The following is a 25,055-nucleotide window of genomic DNA, read 5'->3' on the forward strand; positions in this document are numbered from 1 at the left end:
TGTCTCAACGTATTTCAGCTTTCTTAGCATTTTTCGTTAAAGTCCACAATACAACAATGATTTCAAACACTAACTTCGTGTACGCGACAAATTTTCACTTTTGCCAAAAGCACATTTTTCAAGTTGCCACAAACACTTTTACTGCGTTGTGTATTTATTTTTCGCAACAATTTTCATTTATCATTTATTTGGACTCACACACAAAAATGTACGCGCGCTGTTTGCGGAAATCCTACGTCGAAATTTGCAAAGTTCGGTTTGCGCGACGCGTCGTCAACGCGAAACAACATCGATATGTGGCGGAAGTACACATACGCACACACACCTACAATATATAGTAAGTTAATAAACGCGCCCGAGCAAACAAAAAAAAAAATAAAAACACAATTATATATGTATGTGTATGGAAAACACCACAAGAACTTCAGATTTTCCTCGACGACGACGAGTTGTCGTTCTGTGTACACGAATAAAAATGATAATCCAAAAAAGTACCGTTGTTTTGACGGCAACGTACCACACAAACAAACGTACGTTCGGCTTATACGCGGTTAGTAAACGTTTATGCGCGCTTAATATGAATTTGTTCTGACTCCGTAGAGTGTTCGGCTGCGACTGTGCGACCATTCGTTGCACAGTTCCGCTACAGTTGCACGATGGCTCACTGCCTGGCCGGCCCTTCAATGTACTCGTGTACACATGTGCTGAGCGTAAATTATTGCATGGTGGTGGCTGGGTGACATGTTCGTCGTTGCTGTTAAAGGGATTGCTGCTGCTGTTAGTGGTGGTGCTGGTGAATGGTTGTGGTGGTGTTAGCGCTGACTGTTGCCCGTCGTTCAAGGCGATGGTGCGCAGCACAATGCACCATAGCGCTCCCGGGCGCGTTGAGAGCAACACTTGTATCCCTGCTCGTTTGTAGAGTAAACGCCATGCATTCGGTTAGGCATTTTGTAATGCGAAGTTGTGTGGATTATTTTCGCTGCAATTGGAGCGGAAGAGCGAGAGCTCTTTACAAATACTTCCGTACATAAATAAGTATTCTTATTGGAAATGTTGTGTTGTGCTGTAGCAATTTTCCGTAAATTTTTGCTCTCCATTACAGCGCGTGAGTAATAGCAACAGCAGCTGTGATATACATTCTTACATATGTATGTGTGTAGCCGCACAGGTACGATGCTGTTGCATGCGTGCTCGGCTGCATTTTTGAGCAACCAAAACAGAGAGCTCAACGAAAATAATTTTTTTTAACGAAGATTCTGGTATTACAGCAGATTTTCGTTATTTACAACGTCTATTTAACATGATAGTTTACAGCGGTACTTGAAGAGTTTGTTGACTTTTTGGTTTAGGAATTACTGTAGAAAAGTTTCAGAGAAAATGTTAAAAAATTTGATTAACATAGACAGTAATATTCCTTAGCTTGAATTTTGTTTACAGCATTTTCTCAGTTTACTCTGTTGTAAACTATGGAGTATTTACAGTAACAGTTAAACAAGACTGTTAATATTAAATTACATTATTTGCTTTAACAGCAAATGTTAACGATGTACGGGAACTATCGTCCATTTGCAGCAATGTCTGCTACATTGAGTTTAGTAGACACACTAAACATACTTTGGATAAATTTCTTAAGCGTTGGACAAACTAGAGGCCTCACTTTGAAAAATGATCTTTAGGGTTAAGGAGGAAGAATCGGACTCAGGTCACTTTAAAATATACATATGTATGTATCTGTCAAGCTACAGCTATAATTTAAATTGGATATGTGCAATAGTCTTCGAGTAGCATTATCAACCAAATTGGAAATTTTGGTTTAGATTAATTAAACCGCTAAATGATACGTGCTGAAGCTGACTGGCTCGAACTTTTCATAACTAACATACATCACAATGATCAAGAAATTGCTTCACTATTGTGCCAATAGAGTGTTTTAGAACCCGTAAGTGTACTTTAGGCCAGTCCGAGACTGACTATGTTATAATATTATATAAGATACACTTAAATCAATACTAAAATCCTACATTACCTAAATATAGACTTCAAATTCTTTGAATTATTTTTCCTTACTGTAAGTTATAAGTAAAGCACTCTAAAAACTCAGAAAAGAAAAGCGAATGACCATTTTCGTAGACATTAAAAGGGAAAGATCAGATCTTCCCTAGCAGTAGACTTTTCAACAATGGTCGCAGTAGAGGATCTAGTGGCAACTGAGCGCTGTGCAAAGCACGGCTGAATTTTTATAAGTCTGTTTCAGTCTGTCATGAATCCTTAAGCTTTAGATGCCTTCTGGCACTTAGGGTATCTAAGTAGCGAAGACTGAATTTCAAGAAATGAGGAGTCACAAAAGCAAATTGTGCTGACGGCTGTCATGAATCCTTAAGGTTTAGAGGCGTTCTGGCAAACAATCCCACTTCCTTAACGTATATAATGAACGAAGCTGGGGACTGAACTTCGAGCAGTAAGATGTCACTAAAGCTAGTACTTGATACCAACTATCCACAGCTCCAGCACAACGAGGAAATATAACTTGGCGGTCTTCAGATTGACTTTCATCTATGCAAACTGTGTTATACTATATCTTGTCTTAGTGGCAGGTAATGATAGCATTTATACAGAGCGCCGGAAAGAGCTCTAAGTTCCTTAGAAAGATATTTGCAAACCCTCATATCTTAACATCAATCTTGCCTGCTTCTTTACTGACAGCTATGACAGCGATAAAAACAGTTAACATTTGTATACACTGGGCATGTACATAACTAAGCCAGAGTATGCTAAAGAGTAACAGACAACAGCCATGTAACTTACCAGAGAATGTTAAAGCTTAACAGACAACATACATTTTCATAAGCCAGAGTATCGTTCAGCATTATTTTCAAATGCGTTATCTATTCTCCGTATAAGAGTTATCTTCGTTAAGTTTCTCTCTGTTTGGCATAGAAACATTGTGGAATCATGAGAAACAGGGTTAGATAAATGCAACTTTACTGAAGTTGTACATTATGCCGACAGATAATTTGTTTTCCTGTTGCGCATTTAATGGCAAGACTTTGAAATTTTGCTAGATATCACTAGACTACTTAATTTTTTTGGTTAAGCTTCCTTTTTTTGTAATGACTGTTAATTCATTTCCATAATCACAATTTTAGTAAAAGTAATAAAACACCGATATAATCCCTTCCGGAGGGATATTTTTTAAACATCTATCTTTCCTATTATGCTCAGAAGTAGACAACACTTCATTAGTTTAGATTTTTGTACCGTCCAATTGATAAGGATTATTTGTTTGCCTTAGTCATTCAAAAAGAAGAGTCATAAGTTGAAAATATGGAATTTTGAAAGAAACAACCTATAAAATATACTAAGAAAATTATAGTTACAATAGCCGACACGCTAAAGCTAAAAGCTCGAATGAAAATCAAATTAAAATCGAGAGAATTATGAAGGACTCCGTCGAATGGGCGTTGATTGATTTTATATTGTCCAGTTCAACTAAAAACAAATCGGGTCTATGTAACCGAAACGCATCCGAATTTTTACCTAAGCTAGGACCAGTCAATTCGGCTGCTGTCCTTAATAATTTAATTTAGAATATTTTCTGCTACTGCACCACTGACAACTGATGAAATACGAATCGATCGGAGGTGTACAGGTCAATTTCTGTACAGATCATTATATACCTACATTGTTTCCAAAAATGCAGATTTATTACAACTGATTGTTGGCCGGGCTAATGGGCCAGCATAGCTCACTTTTGGCAAAGAAATTTACAGAATAAGAATATTTATTTCTGATGTTTTTTTTTGCTGATTTCATCCCTCTCATACTTCAATTTCCTTCAAGAAGTTTCTGCAACTGCCTCAGATACGATTTTTTGCCTTACCATATGTATACCAATAGCAGTACAATTAATCTCGCTGAAGGCGAAGAGCTCACTGGTCCAGTTACGGTTTCCTTTGAGCCAGAAGGATTTGGCTACCGTCCACGTACCGATAATTGCCAAACAGTTACCCAGTTGCCGTCAGACTCAGCTTTCCAATAGTTACCTACAAGAAAACTACGGAGCACCGACCCGTTCCCTCTACAACGCCAGTGAAGCTAGTGCCCTTCCTTGCCAACTTTTCAGCTTTGTAGATACCTGAAATTCTGCTAAAACCTGGTACCCAAACTAGTCCATTGATTGTGAGGTATTCCTAACCGCGAGAGCATGGTCACTGAGTTCGAGGTTGGTATTGCCGCCATACTATCGGAATGGATAGTTATCTTCCCAAAGATCCGAAGCAGTAGATCCTCCGCTACTTTGATGACAGAAACCTCGGCTTAAAAAATGAACGATAATAAATAAATCTAAAGCTGATGGAGAGTTTTCAATTGTAGGCACCTGCACCAATCCTCCCAATAAACCTAGACCAATCCGTGATGACGCTCAATGACTGTATGATCCAAGTGATCTGAAATGAAATTAAAGCATGTCCAGAGTGTTCAGGAATATACTCCTTAAGATACCCAGATCCTCTAAGTCTATGAGATGATCAATTTCAATGTTTAAAATATGTGATGAAAATGAAATTAAGTGTTATGGTTGGAGTGTTATTTAGTGCGGAAAACATACTGATGAGCGCAGTCCATTAAACCTTCTCGAGTTAGTTATCAAAAGTGGCATTTTATAACCTTTTCAACCACACATAAACCTCATAAAACATAACAAACTTAATTTTGGGGTAGAGAGACTTGAAGATACTCCAACTTTTACTAATAGCGTCTCTAAGGCAATCCATATTTTTTACTCTTTCCTCGATTTTAGGTTAGAAAGAAAGTTTTTTATATAATGTGGGTTTTAAATACTTCACTTTATCTGCAGGTTGAAGCTGAACGTCGCTTATCAAGTACAGTGGCATTGTTAAGAATTATAGACCATAGCTTTATCCGTTGATGCAGTGTGGTATTACTACTACTCGTTTTCTAGTCAAAAATACCAAAAAAAAGATATTTTATCTGATACAAAACTATGCGATATAAAAGTTATATCCAAAATGTATGACGTAACCGAACACGAAGGAGAAAAACAAACCTGAAATAAGCTATAGAACGATTGATCTAAACTATTGGTAAGGATAAGTATGCATATCCAATAACGCGCTGAGCCTAACCTAACATCAGTTTATTATTTCATCTTTTACAAAATTTTGGAGAGGAGCACTTAAATATCCAACCACCTCCTAAGCCCAACCCGATCTATAAAACTGGAGATGTAACATTTTGATTGAAAGGCAATGTGAACCTAACCTAACATCTATTTTAAATTTTCTGACTTGCAATGCGAAAGATCTTCTATTTTTTAATACTTAACAATCAAATTTAGCAAATACAAAAAATAGGACAGAAGAAATTCCATATACAACAACTTCCGGAACTCAATCTACTTGAAGCAAATCTGAACCTAACCTAACTTTGATTTCATGTGTTCTGGCCTACAATTAGAAACATCTTCGGCAAATTGACTTCATATTTTACGCTCAGATCCACAGGTGACGTGCACCCAAATTACGAGTTCCAGAAAAATACAAATAAAATATTTGCTGTTCTACTTTTAAGTATGTGGGCCAAACGGCAGACTTTCTAATAAAGACGGAAAGAAAACTTGTCTGACGCAGCAATAAAAATAAATACTACTTTAATAGCGTGCTAACTGCAGCCGAATGCAATAAACTATACTAAAGCAACAGCAACAACAACATGTTGCCCACTTCTACACCATATATACATATACATATGTATATACGTACATATATAGACACTCATGATCTCATAAATCTTAATCGCACAGATTGATCTGCGCCTGTCACAATATTGTCCCATTTGACTGTCAACAACTTTGGCCATCGATTGAGGCGACGAGCCCACCACTGCAGCTGCTGCCACTAAACTAAAAACAACCAACACCAACACCAACACCAACACCAACACCAACACCAAAAACAAAAACAACACTATCAATTGCCACGACACACTGACACACAAAACGGCACGTAAGAGATTGGTATGTGCGCGCGACAAGCAGCGCGCTGATGAAGAGCCGATAAACGTCGTGCAAAGCAAGCGCATTAATCAAGATTTGAGTCAATCAGGCACAAGCGATGAAGTGCGTGTGTGCGAAGACATAGCGCAGCATATGGGAGCCGCTAAGCGACCGCGTCCCCAAATGGTGTGAAATGGTGAGTGAGCGAGTGCAGAAGCATGTGGTTTGTATGTGTTTGTGCGTTTAGCGATAAATGCAGATAAATATACGGGCAACCGGTTGGAGCGACGCGTGTGAATTCGGTGCGCTTACACGCGCATATCAGTTCCCCCAAAAAGGCGTTGTACTTAACAGCTTCGCCTCCTATGCCATACGGTTAAGTCAGTTAGTCAGTCAGCCAGCCATCGGCCAGCAAGCCTCCTAACCAGTCAACGCTTCACTCACTCACTCAACGACTTAACCATTGGGGCCAACTGGTCGCGCAACCGGTCGCCTGAAGATCACCGTATGTAATGCCGCGTGGCGGGCGCGTCTGCTTTCAGCGTTGCTGTGCCGTCAACTGCCCTGCGCGCTTGTGGCGCTTCTTGGCATAATTCCGCGCGCATTAGTGTGGATTAGAGCCACTTAAGTGCGTTGCGCATATCAGCTGCCGCACGCGGTTGCATGGTCGCTGTCGCCTTGTAAGATCAGGTGGTCGCGACGCGTCTTCACAATGCGTTGCATAATTATATATGTGTATAAAGGGTGCTTTTTTAAGCCATGTGGTTGCAAGTAGATATACAACGCATATAACTCAATATTATGACCAAGAATTTAGCTTTACTATAAGGAAAAGGCCATTATGTTTCAAAAATAATTTTAGGCAAGTGACCGTCCGACTCGGCTCGATCAAATTCCAGTAGAGAGGACCAATTTTCCACGACTTTTTACAGCAATTAGTGGAGAATAGTTGGAAATCCACAACCAAAGGAAAGATGGAGAAACAGATATAGTCAAAATATGACAAGACAAGAACTAGGGAACTATTAAATAGGTCCAGAGATATTATATAGAGTAGTCGAAAAAGTCTTTTCGCATTTCCAATCAAACTTCAACTTATTTTTTTTTATAATGAGCCAAATATTTACCATTTTGGTTGACCACTTTTTGCCATTTTTCCGCTAGACACATTATACCATCAGTGTAAAACTTTTCCGGTTTCTCAGCGAAAAACTGGGACAAGTAATTTTCACAGACTTCTCTTGAAGCCAAATTTGCTCCATTAAGAGAGTGCTGCATTAACCGAAATAAATGGTAGTCCGAGGGTGCAAAGTCAGAGCTGTATGGTGGATGCACCAAAACTTCTCAGCCAAGCTCTCCCAGTTTTTGCCGAGTCATCAAAGATGTGTGCGTTCTAGCGTTGTCCTGATGGAAAACGAAGTCCTTTCTGTGGATCAATTTTGGCCGTCTTTTCTCAAATGCTTGCTTCAATCTCATCAGTTGTTGACAGTAAAATGTAGAATCAATCGTTCGACCAGACTAGAGCAGATAATAGTGGTTGATTCCTTTCCAATCCCACCAAACACTCAACATAACCTTTCGATGCGTCAATTCTGGCTTTGCCACCATTTGTTGAACTTCACCACGCTTGGACCATGACCTTTTTCGCACATTATTGTCCTGTTTGATTCACTTTTCATATCCTGTTACCATTCGCTTCAGAAATGGTTCGATTTAGTTTTATTTCAGCAAAGAATCGCAGATGTTAATTCGGTTCATAAAATTTTTCACTGTAATTCATGTGATACCCAAACATCGAGCTTCTTTTTGTAGCCAGTTTTCTTTAAATGGTTCCGAACCTTTTGATGATGAATGTTAAGTTCATTAGCGATGTCATGGCTGCTTATGTGATGGTTCTGGTCAATCTTTTCCATAAGTTTATCAACGATAGGTCGAACAGAGCGAGGTGCATCTTTCACATCGAAATTTTCAGAAAGGAAAGCGAGCGAACCATTGTTCTGCTACACGAATTGATACAGCATCGTCTCTGTAAACTTCACAAAGTTCATTGGTGGCTTCCGTAGCTTTCGTCCTTTTTTGTGTTAGAATCGGAAATGCCTCATAACAATCTTTGCCGCAGCTTCAAGCTCGAAGGTACACCGAAAACGGCAACCAGCTCTATCAAAAACCATGGCGCCATGGTGGATGTTATAATTCGGGTCGTCTTCGATAGTAGTTATAGCGTCTTCAGTTCACATAATAATCAGAGATGACGTGATTGCTTGAATTACCAACTTTTTTGGGGGATATTGTCGCCCAAACATTGGACTCAGTGCGCGATGCTTTGGCAATTGATTTGCTCGGTTTACAAACCTTGTTCCGGAATAAGTTTGTTCATTATGAAATGGCAAAACCAACTGATAAAGTAAGAACTGTCAAAAGGATCAGCTCCGAAAGGAATATTGAAAACCACAAGTCGAAAAGCAACACCCATTATGCATGTTGCGATTGTAGGTATTATTAGTTAAGAATTTTTTACGCCGATAAAATTATGTCGGCTTTCAAATGTTATTAAACGCTTAACTGTGGTTCTTGTTGCTGGTATTTGTTTTGCTGCTTTTTTTATTGTGTGATAAGCGTGAAAATGTTTGAAGAGTCCCACTGGGCACAGCTGCTTGCTTGTGTGCGTTGGAGTGGCGTGTGTGAAATGCATTTTGCTGCTACACTGTTGTTGCTGTTTGCGTTTACTAAATGTGACGATAAAGTCATATTGCATTTTTCGTAAAAAAAATATCATTTTCTTTTTTAGGTTTCAATTTTCCAAATGAAAATGTTGTAAAATGTTTCAGTTATCTTTGTGGTTTTTTGCTTGTGTGCTCGCATTTGTTGTTGCTTGACTTTAATTTATACACAGTGTTTTGAAATTTATTACCCTTGCCACACCATCAGCAACATCAGTTCTTCAAATTGTTTTCTTTCGCTACATTTTTCAAAAAAACGCTTTTTTTCCTCAATTTATGTCATTGTAATAAATAATAATGTTGGCTCTGGTGTATGCGCTTTTAGTTGTTTGTTTAAATTTTGTTTGTGTCTTTTGAAGTGGCAACCATTGAATGTGTCATATCTGGTGACAACTGCATTGCGTTGCAATCATAAAAAATCATATTGAATATGAAGTACACACAATAAATTGTGGAAATTATTGATTATGTGAGTCAATAGAAGGCAATAATTGGACACAAGCTCATATAACATACATCCGCATGTAGAGTATATATACATAGTATACAAGTATGTATGGACATGTTCTGATATCGTAGGTAAATATAAATATTACACTTCTTGGAAGTAGGTGGACTTATTTGAGGGATGACTTTACGAGTTTACCATTAAATATACATATATACAAAAAATATAATTCATATGAAGATTTTCATCGCCAGTCTATTGCTGTTGCTTTTCGATTTAGTTCTGGCCGTGATTTGAACTATCATAATGCCACTCTCATAGAGATCCTCGTTCCCATTGGCAAAACCCTGAGAGAGTTGAATTTTAAAAGTTTCTCTTGAAGCGAATTTTAATTATTCGCCACAAACAGGAAGAGGTAGCGATCACATGGTACTGAGATGGATGCACAGGAACCCTCAAACCAAGCTCCCAGAGCTTCTAGTGAGTAACTTTTGGTGTTTTTTCCTGGCGTTATCCTGATGAAGCATAACTCCTCTCCTCTTGTTCAAATGATAATCGCCACCGCTTCCATCATATGATCCAATTGTTGACATAGAAATTATGCGTGCATAGGGTCAAATGGGAGCAGTTCTTTGTAGATGATTCCCTAGTCAATCCTTGTTTGGTAACCGTTTGCACCGACTCACGGCGATTCGACCACGAAAATTTTCACATGACTGCGGTTATCAGATGGAAATTTGCTCCAGAAGGTTTTTTTAGTTAATAGTATAGCACCTATACATTGAGTTTCTGTTTGTATTTGAAACAGACCTTACTTGTTATATCAATATCATCGGAACGAAATAGATGAAAATAAAACTGCGCGTGGTTGGCTGTTACAGTATCACGACCATACTTATAAACCGGCTGGCTTACTCATTCACATTTATCAAAGAAGCATTGTAAAATTTTCCATTTGTGCGTGCCATCTTTGACGCCTGTTCAAATAATACTGAATCAAAAATTTATAAACTGAAACAGAACTTAAGATGATTTTTGGACCGATTATCTTTCTAACCCGATCACCCCTATAGAACTCGAAATAGAATTACGAAAGTCATCTATTGAAACACGTCAGTACCCTTTTAAAATAGTTCATTTCCAATAAAATATAGATTTGCTTGGTGCAGGATTGCTTTCAACCAGTATCTGATGTACATAGTTGAAATAAATTTATTTTTAAAAGCTTTTGCTATTCGCGCAGTTTCCTGAACGTTTTGAGTTCTCTTCGCAGCGATCTCGCGAACGCCCTTTTCTAAGTCTTTCTTACGAAATATGTACTTATAGATAAAGCATGGTCATTTTGAAAACGTCTAAAAACTTCTAGCAGCAAATAGCGCCTGCAATGTGATATTAGTGGGGCTGACCAAACCGCAAGACGCATTTCTGACGCCTCCTATACATAATATGACCTGCTGATTACGTTCAGAAACGGCAACTTTTAGTGCAGCAATTATAAGAGTGAAAGCAAGACGTTACTCTCCAGTGAAATTATTTTTTTGCCTTAAAAATCATTGCTGTAATCTTTTATTGCGATTTCTATAAATTATTACGACGGTCGTACATTTCGAGGTTCTTTACTTTTTTAAAGAAAAAACACAGAAACTTCAAATTTAATGGGAAATGTTTATTTTAAATCCAAAGAACATTTATTTTTTGATTATCTCTTTTCAATTTTGGCCATGGCTACGTCTTAGCTGGGCTATCCGTTGAGTCCAATTTTCGACTACTCGTTCAATCATTTCGACTGGTAAGTGGCGAAAGAGGAAACAGACTAACGGTGAGATATCACACGTTCTTGGTGGCTGGCCCAAACCGGGAAATTATCTGCTTTCCAAAGTGTTGTCTGAATAAATCCGTTGATTGATGCGATGTGTGAGAAGTGGCGCCGTCTTGTTGAAACCAAATGTTACCGAAATAACGGGCTTCAATTTCAGGCATCAAATAGTCGGTTATCATGGCTTAATAACGGTCGCCATTGACAGTAACATTCTTACCGGCATCATTTTTGAAGAAATATGGACCGATGATTACCACGGCCCTTCAAGTTGCTCTTCGTCCCAAATGCGGCAATCTTGCTTGTTTACATACCCATTGAGTCAGCAATGTGCCTCAACGCCGAAAAAAATTTGACTCGAAAATGTCGGGTCTTCCTGGAGCTTTTCAAGATCCCATAGAGCGAAGCAATGTCGCCTGAGAAGGTCGATCAGCTTCAGTTCTTGCACAAGCTGTATTTTGTACACTTTCAATCTCGACACAAAATGCGCCAAGCCGTTCCATATGGCTGTCTGAGTTTCAGCGAACCTCGCGGAATCGACTTCTCACGGTGTTCGTGTACACTCTCAGCTTCGGCTGACTTATGCCTGATCTGCCAAAAAAAAAAGCACTGCAAAAGGAAATGTTCGAATCCGAAAACGGTCAAATTAACTAAGTGAAAAATCTGATTCGTAGTTTTTTCAAGTTTGACTGTCACAGTTCATAAAATTATTTGGAAGATATTACATTACAGTCAAATTTTAATTTGTTCAAATATCTGTCTTCAAGTGGTTTGAGTATGCACCTAACAAACTAGCAGTGGACGGTAGGAAGCTATTTAGTTTAGTGCGGCTTTCTGGCACTAATTAGCTGTTCATTAAAATTCGACTGTTGTATGATTGAAACTTGGGAAATTACCAACTTCCGAGAAGATATTGGTGAAATAAGTAAAACGAAATGACATTTATATTAACACTCTTATTAGGATATCTGCATAAACACTTTCATAACTTAATCTTCCCCCATCACGACTACTTTTAACAACTTTCCCATTACATACATGAATGAAGTTGTATTTTTAATAAAATAAAGAAATTTATTTATCGCTAATAAAAATAGTTCTTTATTAATTGGATGCCAAATTTGTTTGTGTAGCTGATTGAATCAAACTCGCACCTAAATCACCTAACCTATTGGCAGCTGTCAACATTAAAATACATAAAATTATTGAATAAATTTGGTGAGTGTCTGCCTGAAGACCCAGTAAGAAATTTTTGGAATAATTTAAGATAACATTTTTATTTAATCATAATAATCAATTTTGACAGAATGAAGAAGAGCTGAGCTGCCTTTATGATGCGATATCTGAATTTTTTATTCCCGCAAAAATAGTACGACTGTTTAAACTGACGTTGAGCAAAACTAAAAGCTCCGTCAGGATCGGGAATGACCTCTCTGAGCCGTTCGATATCAAACGAATTTTCATACAAGGCGACTCCCTATCGTGCGACTTCTTAAGTCGACAGGTACTACTTCGGGCTGAGTAGGCAATTGAGAAGTTAAGTCCTCTCTCGAAGAACAAAAAACAAACTCTACATGTTACTCATAATCTTCGTCTTGCTATATGACAAGTTCTGATGAGTCGGCGTTCCGAGTTTTCGAGAGAAACGTTCTTCGGAAGTTATTGGCATTTAGTGCAACGAATTAAGAAACAGGGGCTGGCTAGGTCTTGTAGTCCAAATGGATGGAAATATCCGGCTCTCAGTGTATTCGACACAGAACACGCCAGGGAAAGCAGAAGAAGTGAAAGACCTCCACTCCGTTGGAATGTCCAGGTTGAGAAGGATCTGGTTACACTTGAAATCTCCAATCTCATATCATTGTGGCGAGATAAACATTGCTAAGAGCAAGTAAATCAACATACTTCTTACATTCCAAGTGAGAAAGATGTCGCAATCCTACATAAATTGCTTGTTGACTAACGCTTGCTTTGCTGGGGCCAGTGCCAAAATCGGCTTGCAAGCTTATCGAATTTACAGTTCATAGCGATTCCGAAGTCCGTAGTCCACAGCGAATATAAAGCTGTATGGATAATGTTTACCCAGTTTGTTTTAAAGTATGACGGTATTAAGTCTGTGAAATAGCACTTGGACACTTCTAATTTTTTCACAAAGCCATAAATTCTTACAGGGTAAACTATGTTCTTGAAGCCCATGCTACCAGTCTTTCAATGCTATCAGCATTTTAAGCAAAGAAAACAAAGCGACTTGCGCGCATTTGCCCAAAGACGGTTATGCATTTTAAAAAGGCGATGACAAAATTTGTTGCGCCACGACAATTCTTCTTCTCGTTTTTTCATATTCAATATTTTTTATTTATTTTTTCTTATTTTTTGCAAACGAAAACATAACAAGATTCCCGTAAAAAAAATTAAGGGCTACGCACACGGCTTGAGACAGTGGCGTTGACGGCTTATCATAAATTATGTTAGTTAAATAATAAAAAAAAAATAAAAACAACAATACAGAATTATCACAACCCATCCTTGTTGCCATGCTGCTGTTGTAGCGATAGTGGTAGTTGTTGTTGCATCTTATGTTGAAAGGAAGAACGCGAAGCAACAGCCTATATTGACATCTTATCAACTTAATTTCGTCTACAATCTACAAGATACTTACCTACTCCACCAGCCATGCATGCTGCTGAACGGCACACGGATGTGTGAGGGTGGCGGCGGCGGCGGAGTTTGCCGCTAAGTGAAACTGCCAGCGTTGAAAGTGAATTAAACAGATGCATAAACGAATTGAGCTGCGCCTCCAGAAACTGTTGAATGTGGCAGCACTGTAACAATTGATATGTGTGCGTACGTGCAGTGAATATCTAGCGTGAAATTTTATGGTGGAAGCGAATATATAGACGTATGTTCATGCACAGATACGCGTGCTTCGTGGGCTGCACATGAGGTATGGCGCTCAATGGCTTGAGGTTGACAATGACGACGGACCGTCAGGCAATCACATAACCGTTCTTGCGTATATATGTGTATTCAGTTCTCAGTGTGTTGGCATAGCGAGCACGTGCGTCGACCGTAAGGATAAAAAATAAACGTACATACGAGGGCGATCCAATAATGATTCAACCCCACTACCCGATATCATAGGAGAAATTTGCTATTATAATTTTTATAATCCGAGGAAATTTCGTGACCGCAGACGACGCTTTTATATGATTCACAAGGTGTGATCTTTATCGAAATGTCCAATTATTGGGAAGAGAACTTCAACGGCGAATCAGCTCCATAGGAGGCAAAGGCCACTGTTGCCTGTAATTCAGAAAGTGTGATCTCCTTTGACTTTAAAGGAGGAAAACGATCGTAGGGCCTTATATGCCGAATTATTGGCAAGAGAACTTCACTGACGAATCAGCTCTACAGAAGGCGAAGATTCTCCCCTCAGCCGCAAGCATTATGTCTACCGTTTTCTGGGATGTACAAGGTGGGATCTCCATCGATAAAGTGTAAGGGAGTAAAGTCAATACATGGCTCTACTAAGCTGAGTTGTGTGTGTGAACTCCATCGACTGTGAGGTAGAGAAACGATCACAGACCCCTAATATTCCCAATTATTGGCAAGAGAACTTCACCGGCGAATCACCTCTACTCTGTGTGTGAACTCCATCGACTGTTAGAGAGAAAAACGATTAAAGGTTCCTACAAGGTTAAACTATTGGGGAGAGCACTTCACTGGCAAACCAGCTCCATAGAAAGTGAAAATACCCTCCCTGTCAAAAAAATATTTTCACCATTTTCTAGGATTCACAAGGTGAGAACTCCATCGACCAACTATAGGGGAAATCCTTATCAAATCGTCATCTCCATCGGCAAAGGCTGATTACTGGAATTCAAAAAGTGCCATCTCCATCGACTGTAAAGGAATAAAACGGCGAAAACTGACTTCTCCGTCGAACTAGAAGGGAACAAAACATTTCACATTTAAGAGGGTCCTAACCGAAATGCGGTCGACTCAATGATGGATTGCAGAAAATTGGCCCCATTAGATGAAGTGTTTTTCAACAATGAAAACGAATGCATCATATCTCCACCGTCGCCATTGTCAAACTAGCCGTCTTTGATTTCTAACTGTTGATGCATCCAGATTTGGCTTCGTACGACTTATTTTTGTGTCCAAGCTTGAAAAAGACTCACGTCGGCAAGAAATTAAGGTTAAATGAGGAAGTTATCATCTCTACGGAGATCCACTTTAAAGACCTCCAAAAACCGTTGATCTCAGCCGGACTTGGAGCATCGCTGAGTCAAGTTTGTCCAGCTAAAAGATTGGGAAAAATATCACTATTTTTTCGTTTTTCGAAGAATAAATATTTATTGGACCACCCTCATCTATATGTGTCTAAAAACAATGTGCCTTTTTGATGTTAAAAAATTTATTACATCAAAATGGATATTTTTTGCGCTGGCAACTAAGAAACTCATAGCAATGCCAATGTCAGTTACCACTTTCCTCATATGTATATATTATATATAAATATATTATACTAGTATATATGTTTCCAGCGCCCTTTTCCCACCATTCAAAGTCATCTAACCGTCTGCTCACCTCACCGCAATCCTTAAAAGCCTTGCCGCTCTTAGTCCATGTTTGGTGGCACGCTTTATGAAATCATTAATTTCCAATTCAGGCGTTTGTGCAGATTTTCAAGTATGTGCCCCTACACCCCGCGCTCTCTACGCCCATGTACGCCGCTGTCTGCAGCTATTTATGAGTACCTACAAATACCGAATATTTATGAGATTCTATAGGTTGTTGACGTGCCGGTGAGGGGCGCGGCGCCGCTGTTAAATGGACTAAGCGTGTTCGTGGTGCGCAGAGTTCGCTGTGTGCGTCGGTGGAATGAAAGCGAAATTTTTCGCATGAATTTGACAATAACTTTTTAATGGTACTCTTTTGTTGTTATTGTTGTAGTTGTTGTTGCGCTCGGAATGGCTTACGATTGGCATTATACTGGCTGAACAATTGACATTTCAGTGGCGTTTTAGAATTTTGAAAATTTTATTGCAAATCTGTGTGGAGCTGGGAGTCTCATTGTGTCGTTGGTTACTTGGAAGAAGTGGTTAATATTATACTCACGAATTAAAAAAAAAATTCGTAATAATTTATTGACAGTTATATCTGTCGCGCATAAATTTGTATTTTTTCCAATGAATTATCGAAATGAATTGTCAAAATTGGGATGTGGTGGAAGAAAATGCCCAACGTTGTTAAATGTGGACTAATTATAAGGGCTATTCTGAAATGAAGTCTGAGCAACTTGAAAACCTATCTAGTTCAAAGGTCTATGAGAATAGTAAAAACTGTATAATTAAATATTTAGTTAACCATTACTGCTGTACTTCGCTGATGCCCATAGTTTCTGATGAACTTTTTAAAAAACTAACAAATAATAAAGATAAAGGAGCTTAGATGAAGACAAAAGCCTATCGACACAGAGCTATCTTCTACAAATGTTCGATTGAATATAAGTCAAGCATCAAATCTAAGCACGGCGAATGTCAAGGATCTGTGGAGTAGAGAACATACAAAGTTCAACTAGACGAATGTTCATATGTGAACTTTTGAAGAAATATGCGCTGAGAGCTTCAAGAGCTGTCCATACCTTGAACTTGTGTATTTTAAAAAACTCTATCATCATTATCTGGTTGACACTACCTACCTAGTGTCTATCTTGGCCACGCTAATAAGCCTTCAGCAGTCGTTTCTGCATTGCGCACGACGGTGGCAAATGGGATTTTCAAATTTCACCAGGTCTGTATCCATTTAATCCTTCTAACTGAGCTTGAGTCATGCTCTTTTTTTTCGACACTCATCAATGGGCACCGAATACGGTATTTTGCAAGCTAGTGTTTGCTAACGTTATTTTTATGCCCTTGCAACATGTTGCTACAGAGTAAAATAGTTTAGTTCACCTAACAAATGTAAGTATCACATAAAACTAAGCGAGATAGATATAGAGTTATATATATATCTGTCCGTCCGTCCGACAATCCGTACGTCCAAACAAGTTGTAACTTGAGTAAAAATTTTAAATTTCTTACTGCCACTGTGTGATCTGTACCTAAGGGTTTGTATACTATCTAATTTGGAAGTCTATTAAAATAAATACAATCAACAAGAGTGCTTATATTTATGGGAATGAAAGCGTTTAAGTGAACTGAGAGTGACGTACGTAATAGTGATTACTAAAAAAATAGGGTTTATCTTATGTGGAAACCAGCATAGAGAAATCACGCTAGCTAAATCGCAACAAAATCGATCCATTTCTGAAGTGATGGTTACAGGTAATGAACGTCGGCAAGAAGTTCACTTACGACAATGTCAAACGAAAACAGTCGTAGTCGTATCGGCAAACGGCAGCTAAGACAGAATTGAGAGTCAGGAAGGTTTTGAAATGGGCTTAGTGGGATTGGTAGGAAATCGTATACGAGTACTAAGAGCTGCTTCCCTGCGCCCAAACTCCTAATTCCGCCTTGTACTGACAACAATTGTCAGTTCTGAAGGAAGTAATCACTAGCTTTGGCCAAGAGAGGAGGAACTGTATTGCAGTAGGAATGACAAGCCTGATGCTTCGGTGCTTGGTTGTGTCGTTTTTATGCATCCACTAAGAAATTATCACCAGCTCCTGCCTACGGCAACTGAATTTGCTGGTGGAAAATGCGTCTCAAGAGTAGCTTGTGGAAATCGAGTGCACTAGACGAGGGTTTCTATGTGAGCGGCTTTATGAAATTTACGTCCTATTGTAATAAAGAACAGTGTTTAATATATGCTTGTTTTTCTGAAGAACATTCATCGATTTTTACGATGAGTAAAATTGTAAAATTATTCGAAAAAGAAGTTCTACTAAATGTTAGTGCCGAAACGTTCAGAATGTTGGAAAAGGTCTTTGGTGATAATAGTTTGTCCCGAGCAAGTGTTTTTGATTCGTACAAAAATATTCCAAGAGGGTCGAGAACGTGTTGATGACAAACGTCCAGGACGGCCATCAACATCAACTGAAGATCAACACGTCAATAAGATAAAGGAATTGGTACTTGGGAAACGACAATTAATAGTCAAAAATCTTAACGGCATCGTTGGAATATCGATTGCTGCCAAAGTCATTCAATTCGTTCGAAAAACGGTGTCGAGTTAACATCTGTACAACAAAGCGTTCCGACTATCACGATGTCATGAAACGTGTTAATACTAGCGCTGAGTCTTGGACCTATACTTACGACCCGTAAACAGACGACCAATCAGCCGAATATTGTGACAAAGGTGAGCCCAAGTTGAAAAAACCAAGTCACAGCAGGTTAAAAATCAAGGTTATGTTGACAGTTTTGTTCGATTATCGACGTGTGGTGCATTACGAATTCCTTCCGACCGACCATACTGTCAACAGAGAATAATATTTAAGTGTTATGCGTTGTCTGGGCGGAACTATTCGTAACAAGTAAGGAAGGGCTAAGTTCGGGTGTCACCGAACATTTTATACTCTCGCATGATAAAGTGATAATCGAGATTTCATTATACGTCATTTACATATTTTTCAAATACCGTATTTTTGTAAAGTTTTATTCCGCTATCATCATTGGTTCCTAATGTTTATACTCGTATTATACAGAGAAGGCATCAGATGGAATTCAAAATATTGTTATATTGGAAGAAGGCGTGGTTGTGAACCGATTTCACCTATATTTTGTACATGTCATCAGGGTGTTAAGAAAATATTATATACCGAATTTCATTGAAATCGGTTTAGTAGTTCCTGAGATATGGTTTTTGATCCATAAGTGGGCGAGGCCACGCCCATTTTCAATTTTTAAAAAAAGCCTGGGTGCAGCTTCCCTCTGCCATTTCTTCCGTAAAATTTAGTGTTTCTGACGTTTTTTGTTAGTCCGTTAACGCACTTTTAGTGATTTTCAACATAACCTTTGTATGGGAGGTGGGCGTGGTTATTATCCGATTTCTTCCATTTTTGAAGTGTATATGGAAATGCCTGAAGAAAACGACTCTGTAGAGTTTGGTTAACATAGCTATAGTAGTTTCCGAGATATGAACAAAAAACTTAGTAGGGGGCGGGGCCACGCCCACTTTTCCAAAAAAAAATTACGTCCAAATATACCCCTCTCTAGTGCGATCCCTTGTGCCAAATATCACTTTAATATCTTTATTTATGGGTTAGTTAAGACACTTTATACGTTTTCGGTTTTCGCCATTTTGTGGGCCTGGCAGTGGGCCGATTTTGCCCATCCTCGAACTTAACCTTCTTATGGAGCCAAGAAATACGTGTACCAAGTTTCATCATGATATCTCAATTTTTACTCAAGTTACAGTTTGCACGGACGGACGGACAGACAGACATCCGGATTTCAACTCTACTCGTCACCCTGATCACTTTGGTATATATAACCCTATATCTGACTCTTTTAGTTTTAGGACTTACAAACAACCGTTATGTGAACAAAACTATAATACTCTCCTTAGCAACTTTGTTGCGAGAGTATAAAAAGAGGCCGCAATTATAGGCCGGCAACTCTTTATTTTGCATTATGATAATGCACGGTCGCTTACTGTATTGATTCTTGACGAGTTTTTCGCCATATTTTTAACAAATTTTGTGCTGCAACACCGTATTCGCCTGATTTAGCTCAGTGGGACTTCTCAGCAAACTCAAAAGACCGCTTCAGGGAAACCGTTTTGAGTCAATTGAAGACATTCGACGTAAATCGCTATGAGCTTTAAAGGTTATTCCGGAGATTGACTTTAACAACTGTTACGAGGATTGGTATAACGTTGGTACGTTAGGCGACGGCAAAGATTTTGAAGAATAAATTAAGAATTTTAAAACTATGAACAAAGTTTTACTATTTTTTGCTCATAGCACATCACATATGTATTTATGTATGTATGTTAGTTAGGTGTTAGTTTCATGCTACGAAGACTCTCAGTAGTACCACCTTTTAGAATAACATTACATCGACATAAATTATAATTGATTTGACATTACAAACTTATGCTCACATATAAGTTATCATACAAATACGACACAAAACGAGGTAAATGCCAAGTTAACTTTACGAAATCAATAACTATTTTACAATTCACTCCTCGAAAGCCAACATAATCTTCACCAAATTTTTTCGTGATGCAGCAATTACACGGGCTAATAAACTGCCCGTTGCATTGTTATTGCTTTTGTTATTACTCATCGAGTAAACACTTATTGTTGTTGTAATCGTGTTGTCGGTGCTTCGTTTAAACTTTTGTTTACATTTTTGTTTTGTTTTTGTTAAGTTTAATACACAATTATAAATGCTGTTATTGTTGTTATTGGTCGAATGCGCGCTTTTTAGTTTTGTTTACACTCGAAACTTTAATGAGCGCATAATTAATTTGTGGCCTAGCATGGGGCACATTTTCATTAAATATAACTGCAAGCAACTGCGGCGGCGACGACACCAGCGATAGCGGTTGCAATGGCTAATACATACATACATACTTACGTTGTTGCTGCCTTGGCTGGTGTTGTTGGCTACGGCTGTTTATAACTATTAGTGATATCGATGTTGGCATTAGCAATGTTGTGGGTGTGCATAGTGTTGCCGCCAGTTAGCGTATAGTGTTGTTGTGTTTGTGTTGGCAGCTACAAAATTATGAAAAATGAAGCAAAATAAGTGATGTTGCAACTAAGTGAATGGACGATTATCCATGTTACATACTGTGCCAGCTAATTGCGTTTGCAAAATGAAAAGAGATTGGATTTGCTTGGTGCTAGTCGATGGGAAAAAATGAAGTTAGAACTATGAATATTTTTATGCATATTAAGTAGAAGAAAAAAATTAAGTAGTAGGGAAGTGACTGACCCAGTTAAAATCAAACTGTGTATATTTATTGTAAACTACTCACTGGTAAGAGGTAATAGAGTTAGCACACGAGAACTTCAATTATATTGGAATTTTATTTCAACCTGAGTATTTCCACTCTACAAACACGGTAATAATAGTCGGCGGTACTTCTTATAGCACAAAAAGGTATAAAAATATCCTTACTTTAATTTTAATCGGTTAGTTTATAAGGTCACTATATGCTATATTATTCCGATCTGCACAATTTATTCTCAAATTGTAGCTTTGCCTTGGGCAATAATTTTTTCAAATTTGGTGAAGATAACAAGATAATTGAAAAGTACCCGTTCTACCATACAGGGTCCGGCACTCGAAGCCGCACTGGAATCAGTTGTTTATAAATTTGCTGAATGACAATTCGGAGTATTTTTCACAAGTGTACAAAAGGTTTTGCCAAAAGTGAACGCAAAAAAAAGCGATCAGCGGTGGAATTCAAACGTAACAATGTGATTGCTTTATATTTAGCTGGAAGATCTCAGCCAGCAATTGTTCGTGAGCTCAAACACCTTAAAGTGAATAAAGTTTTTGTTTATCGCACCGTCACTCGTTACAATGATGCTGGTAGCAACGCAAAACGCCATAGAGGTGGTCATCAAGAGACTTCAACGTCACGTGAGATGGTTAGGAAAGTGAAGACGCGACTTGAGCGGAATCCACGCCGAAGTGCCAATCAAATTGCTAAAGAACTGAAAATATCCAACCGCAGCTATCATACGCATATTGAAAATGAGCTCAAAGGTCAAGCCTTACTAAGTTCCAAAAGGCCCATGATCTCACACTGAAGCAGATAACAAGTAAGACTTGAGAGAGCGAAGCAGTTGCTTCGCTTGGCCGAATGCGATCACCTTCCGAACATTGTGTTTTTCTGACGAAAAAATTTTTTCACTAAGCAATTCGGTAAACTCTCAAAATGATAGGGTTTACCGTTCATACATGAGAATCTAACTCATTGGTTGGCCACCAGGAGGCAGCACCCGCCACAAATAATGGTTTGGGCCGCTGTCACCGCAGATGGGCGCTTTCCAATTGTTTTCATCGAGCCTGGCGTCAAAGTTCTGTTCTGGAGGCTGCTTTGAAGCCGAGGGCAAACAAACATTTCGGTCGCAAACCATGGAAAGACTCAGCACCGTCTCACAAAGCGCGAGTGAACCAAGAATGGCTGAAAAACAACGTTCCGAACTTCATTACGACCACACAATGGCTCTCGAATTCACCAGATGCGAATCCAATGGATTATTCTTTCTGGGCCATTTTGGAGAGAAAGGTCCGAAGTAAAAAATACACCAGTCTCGAGATGCTGAACAAAACCATTGTCCGTGAGTGGGCCAAAATACCGGCAAGTAACATTCGGACAGCTTGCTATTCGTTTTTTGACCGTCTCCAGGCCATAGTTAAGGCAAAATGTGGTCATATCGAGCAAAAGTGAATTGGTCCTGAATTTATGATTATTTTCACACATTCTTTACTTCAAAATAAATAAAAATAATTTTCCAAACCGTATTTATGGCTTTTTTAATTGGTTACACTTCGGGCCCTGATACACTGATGCATGTATTTTGCTAGTACGATTTGTGCTTTGCTTCAAGAAGAAGAAAAGACATAGTCGCTGAAGTTCGTAACCCAATTCATGTGTTTTTGCCATCGTTTTCACTGACTTGTGAAAATATTGCACTGATTTACTGAAGCGGTAACAATCTCTTTTGGAAGTCCGGTGCTCATTTCACCACTTCTAAACTTTGCATACCAATATTTGATGGTGTATTTTCCTGTGGCAGTGTCCGGAAACACGTCAGCAACCCGAAATTTCTTTCAAATCAAAAAGCAATATTTTATCGACACTCGAAATTCCTTTTTATCCTTTTTTTCACAATAATAAAAGTTGCTCCACTCAAATCGACTTAGCTCACAAACTATTGATCCGTTAGCTGTCAAAGTTATACACGCGATAATTTCGGGGTAACTTAAAATTATGTGGATCTAATTCTCGTAGTGTCATCATTGTTTCAAACCGGGTACTTCTCAATTGAGTTGTTATCTTGTCAAAAAAATGGCTTTCCACACAAGCACTTTATTTTGATCAAACAGTATGTTTGACAGCTATAGCTATAATAACTATATTTGGCAGGCTGATCATCTGTTTCCATATCGTAAGCATAGATCCAAGACTCATCGAAAGTAATAATACGTTTCAGGACATCCTGATAGTCGCAAAGCATTGTTTCACAGACGTAAGCAGTAAGTCGTTCAGTCACGAGATCTTTGTAATTGTCAGCATTTACATTTTCAAGAAACTTTTTAACCACGCTTTTTCACCATGCAGACACTCGAAGCTCGTATTTCAGTTGCTTTGAGCATTTCCTCAAATGTTTTATCTTTCATTGGTTTTCTTATTTGCGGACCCACAAATATGCCTTCCTTAATTTTTTCTTGACTGACTCTTGGAAATTTTTGTTTCAGATACAAGAACCCATTCTTCCATTTCTGTTCATTGTCCTTAACAAAATTCTTCATTAAACCCAATTTAATAGATGCAAAGGTGATAGTAAAACCTTTTTGGGATCAACTAGAGGTTCACTGGTAACATTTTTTTGTTCCGGAGTGAATGCCTGACGTACTGCCTACTGCTCGGAGTGGTCATGTGAATTTGCTGAATAGCAAGGAGTTACACGAAGGTAAATCAATACTACTAACTTACAGAAGAAGAAAAGAAATTTACCGATTCGAAAAACACACGAAGTATAAATTAATTAAAGTTAATTCACCTTTCAATTTGATCACAGTAGTATTGTAAAATCTAAATCCGCAGGTTACAGAATATCTGAGGGTGATAGAAAAATTCTCTTATTGGATTTGACTTCAGTGGTATCAAAACTGCATTAGAAACACCCAAAAATTTCCATTTGTTAAATAATTTCATTAATCGTAAAAATCACGGCATGCACTTTATGTACTACAGAACTTTCGAGATTGGTTGCGATTTTCGGTAAACGGAATGTTTATGCTCGAGCAATCGCGGGTCGAAACCTTACACCTTAAAATGCCAATATTATCAGCCATTCATAGTGTGCAACAAGTTTAAGGCGACTCCGTATGGCTTAAATATTTTCTAACCTAACTCTTTCATAATAATAAATACAAATTACTAAAACTGAGGAGCATTTGTTAATGTTTTTTTATATTTTGTTTGGGGCTTAAGTTCAAGACTAGATCCAATGTGGTGTTAATACGCACCTCTAGCCATTACAACATGGCGACGTGTAGTTTACAAATTGAAAATCTTATCACAAGAACGTCGGTGACCTCGACGCTGTCACATCAGCACTTCAATCATTGACACCAATCCTTCAAAAATAACCACAAGAACCTTACAAACACGATTGAATGCGAGTGATTGACTTGCCATATTGACAGACAGCGTGTTTGTCTAACTCCTCATAAATGCTATCTAGGCGATCGATAAGTGCAACAAATGTCTGCACAACATTCAGTATAAATAGCAGAGCATACAACAACACCAAACAGTACATATCTTTTGTATTAAAAGTAAGAAAAATATGTTCTAACATTTCCAATATTTATTTATGATTGCCGTGGATAAGGCAAAGAAAAAAATAAAGAAAGAATTCTTAAAGAAAAGTAAATACTGTGAAGGTGGAAAAAAGGAAACAATTTCAAAATGCAACCGCCGATAAAGTTATGAGTAAATGTAAACAAACTGTGCGCACCACAACGAATGGCTGCAAGCGCACTAGCGATTGGCGACGCGACGCCTTCAATGAAGCCCTGTTGTTGTTGCGCATGCGCAATACAAATAGCCGCAGGCATTACGGCGATGATGAATGAATGAGTGAGTGAGTGAGTGAAGGCATGTGGTAAAACATACTCTGTAGGAAAATGATAAGAAAATAAATTGAACTGAAATACAAGGTCTAGTAAAAATTTATTCCATTATTTTTCCAACGGAAACAAAAAAGGAAGTCAATCCATTTCTAAAGAGTGTTGCCGTTGTAACGGGTACCTTATCCCAGTTAGGATGGTAAGGATTAGATGCTGTTTCGACGGAGTGAGAATGGTAACAGATGAGGATTAGTAGGGCTTGCAAAAAGGTGGCTAGTATTAT

This window comes from Bactrocera tryoni, chromosome 2, assembly GCF_016617805.1.
Source record: "Bactrocera tryoni isolate S06 chromosome 2, CSIRO_BtryS06_freeze2, whole genome shotgun sequence".
Lineage (NCBI taxonomy): Eukaryota > Metazoa > Arthropoda > Insecta > Diptera > Tephritidae > Bactrocera > Bactrocera tryoni.